Raw genomic sequence first — 3,838 nt, forward strand, 5'->3', positions numbered from 1 at the left:
AGGTTGGGTTTCCCAGGTTGTAGGTCACTGCTCCTTTAACTGTCGGCAACTGGGAGTGGAACTTCATGAACTGTTTTTTTATATAATCCTCTATTGACTCCATATGTAATTCTCGATGCAATTGGCTATTTCTTATGAACCAAGGAGCATTAACTGCGATTCTTAGGACTTTATTTTGAAAAGATTGTAATTATTTCCTTTTCGTAAAGCTCCCTAGACTTCACAGCCGTACATCAACAGTGGCCTGAGAATTGTTTTAAATATAAGAACAGTTCTTTCTGGTTTTAGTTTGGAATTTCTGTTTAGGATAGGATATAGCATTGCTAACCTTACATAGGATTGAAGATATGCATACGGAAAAGAAATTTTCTTTCTCGAAATTGGCTGATATAGATTCGTGGTCAAAACACGTAAGCGCTAAACCAAAGAAGTGGGGTTTTTATTGAAGAGGTTTCATTGACGTTAGTCAAATTCTTCGATTTGGTGCTTACACCTTTCTGTCTAGATCCCATGGATATACTTTTGAGAAGTGTAACCGCCTTTGAGAGCTATAGCCTAAAGAACTCATGTAACTCTCAGGAAATTTAAACATATTTTAAAAGATTGAGACTACTTTCCGAGTGGACATACACCATCTGGTATGAGGCATTTTATCTCTCGCAGAGCTCCTACTATACTCACGAGTGATAAAATTGTTCGGGTAAACTCATTTTAACGAGTGGATATGTTAGCCTGTTACAGTCTACAAATAATATTTAATTGATATTAATTATAGAGATTTCAAATATTTTATTTAGGACCTGATAACTGACTGGCGATGTTGGAGCGAGGGTCCCAGAGTGCTTAGTTCAGAAGTTCGATTCCTAGCTGGGTCATTAAATACTGGGTTGAGCGGTCCCTCCTCATTCTCTGTATCCCCCGATCAGCGACTCCTTGCCTAATATTGTGGTTTTTGGCCCCTGGATTCAGCCCACTCCCTTTTAATGCTACGTGGCAAAGGAGTGGCATTGTATTTGTGTATATATATATATATATATATATATAATGATTTAAAAGGGCTTCCATTTGCTTTATGCATGAAAATATATTCTTGTGGTGTGACTGGATGTGGGGTGTTAATGGCTAATAAATTAGGACCAAAACGTTACTAATATGTTTAAAATGTTTATTGTTATAGTTTTGTAATAAAACATCGTGAATACAATGTGGTCCACTGAACAGAAACAAAAAAAATTGTGGTCCATACAATTTTTTAGAATTTTTTGTAATATATATTTACTAATTAAACATGAATCTCACAAGAAAAACTAACTACAAAAATAAATTAATTTACAATAGTTAAAAATGTACAAAACAAATATTGTTTTTCTACAAAAATACAATGTATATATTATTTTTTTATATGGAACAGTATTTTCTTAATACATTAATATTTGTAAAATTAAGTTTCTCCCCTTTTATTGTCTTTATTATTTTTTGACCTTTCCTCATATTTAGAATTACATTACCTATTCTTTAGTTTCCTCGTTACTTAAAACCATATAATTATATGAATTAAATTGAAATTTTTAATTTTTGAACTGATTTTACACATCACTAATTATTTTTATCATAATATATAAGTATGCACTATTATACTTGAGGTACAGTGTAGGTGGTTTCAACAAAATAAGTATCCTTGTATAATTAGGACTAAATATAATTATGACAAAATAAACATAAACTAAAGAAAAAGTATTGTGATCTTGAAGGTGAGAAAAAGACCCCGAAGCGTAGAGGAATAAAAAAAAAAATTAATTTTACAAGTATTAATACATTAAGAATTAATGTTTTCTTCCATGTCCATTTGCCATTAGTCAACTCTTAATTCATCAAGTCTTATCTCGCTGAGGGGAGAACTTAAGAGTTGAGAAGGAGTACGTCACCAATACCAAGATACAATACATGATTGTACTTTTGCAATATTCATATTCTTCATATGCATATTCTTTTGTAAATATTTTTTTTTATTTGTTCTTGTGCACTGTTGTATAGAAATCTTTTTTTATCAATTATAATGAATTTTATCCATTTAGTCTCAATATTTATTAATTTATTTTGTCCCTAACGTTACAAGGACAATTTTAATTTTCAATTATACCCACACAATAATAATTTTAATGCTGACAATTAAAAAAATGCTGGTTATTCTGCCCAAGTCTAATATAATATTGTTAATTGGCCTACATTTGTCATTTATATCATTTAATATTAATTATTTTAATTGCAAATTTTGTTATACCGCTTTCAGACAAACACCATATTATTTAATATAGTTATTATTTATTTATTTTTTAATAATCGCATCTTTCTGAAGTATTTTCAGTACCTATGTTATTAACAGCTCTTTTTTAGAACACCACTGTTAGGGAAAAACGTTTTTATTTATTTAATTATTTATGAAGGGCTGCTAGAGGTGTCCAAGCGGAGTATGCATTTATAAGAAATGTGAAAAAAACCAAAACCATGTTATAAGGGTTATGGAGCGGATATAAAATGAAATTTCACTCAAGTCTCGTACATAAGACACCCCTAACTATATACAATGTTCTTATTAAAAGAAAAAATAATGAAATAAATAGATAAGAATAGTGATTCTTAATAAAAGAGGAAAGTAAATTTAATAACATAAAATAATGATATTGGTACACTTAAATAAAACAAACAATTGTCCTCTAATAGTAAAAAGAAACAAGTTAATTTGAAAAAGGGACGAGAGAAGAAAAGAGAAAAAAATAAAATTAGTAGTTGTCGGATTTAAGTAATCCGATTTTTCCGTTATTTTTTTGGATTTATATAAAGTCGGGGTCGGGGGTCTCATTTTCTGATGCCCCCCCTTGCCGCGAACACCGGAAGACCCCGAAGACGCTGCGACTGCAATGCCGCCCCAGCCTAAGCATCATGCAAGCCAGGACCTGGCCTACCCCTACCATCAGGCCAGGCTTCAGGACACGCTGGCCAGCCCTTGAGGAGGAACGAGGACGTCTTTTCAGACACAGGGAAGATACACGGTATTTACCGTTTCGCCCACCGTACACCTGGACGAGAAAGCGGCTATAGGACGTGGAAGTGACCGCGACAGCGAAACTGCAGCAGCCAACAGATAAGCGCATGATTGTTTCAATTAGTCTATGAGACCCCACTTTGTTCATATTACACTAGATAAATAACTATTAACTAACTCACTAATATCATCTGCCCCTCCAGGGATTAATACTTTATAAATATAAGGAAATATATGTAGTTCACGAGCATAAAGTGTCTCACATTTTCGGCCCCCCTTTTCCACACATTTAATTTAATCATAAAATTACACTCGGGACACCTGCAGCATAGCACGAGCAGGTCCCGATGTAACAGTAGTAATAATAAGTAAAATAGAGGTAGTGTGACTATGAATTAATTTTATATTTATTAAAATTTATAACAGGTTGTCCTGCAGCAGCCTGGGCTTCAGTCTTCGGGTTAGGTTGGGTTTCCCAGGTTGTAGGTCACTGCTCCTTTAACTGTCGGCAACTGGGAGTGGAACTTCATGAACTGTTTTTTTATATAATCCTCTATTGACTCCATATGTAATTCTCGATGCAATTGGCTATTTCTTATGAACCAAGGAGCATTAACTGCGATTCTTAGGACTTTATTTTGAAAAGATTGTAATTATTTCCTTTTCGTAAAGCTCCCTAGACTTCACAGCCGTACATCAACAGTGGCCTGAGAATTGTTTTAAATATAAGAACAGTTCTTTCTGGTTTTAGTTTGGAATTTCTGTTTAGGATAGGATATAGCATTGCTAACCTTA

The 3,838-nt window shown here is 33.2% G+C and overlaps 1 protein-coding gene and 1 long non-coding RNA gene across 9 annotated transcripts in view; one reads left to right on the forward strand and one right to left on the reverse strand.

Moving 5' to 3' along the window:
* Nucleotides 1-3,838, forward strand: part of LOC136796146 (uncharacterized) — a 131,578-nt gene that overhangs the window by 98,232 nt on the left and 29,508 nt on the right. The window lies entirely within an intron of this gene.
* The window catches only part of GluClalpha (glycine receptor alpha 1), a 223,193-nt gene that overhangs the window by 89,254 nt on the left and 130,101 nt on the right, over nt 1-3,838 (reverse strand). The gene's annotated exons all lie outside the window — the stretch shown is intronic.

Source organism: Halyomorpha halys, unplaced genomic scaffold (genome assembly GCF_000696795.3).
Source record: "Halyomorpha halys isolate HHAL.00 unplaced genomic scaffold, Hhal_1.1 Scaffold641.1, whole genome shotgun sequence".
In the NCBI taxonomy this organism is placed as follows: domain Eukaryota; kingdom Metazoa; phylum Arthropoda; class Insecta; order Hemiptera; family Pentatomidae; genus Halyomorpha; species Halyomorpha halys.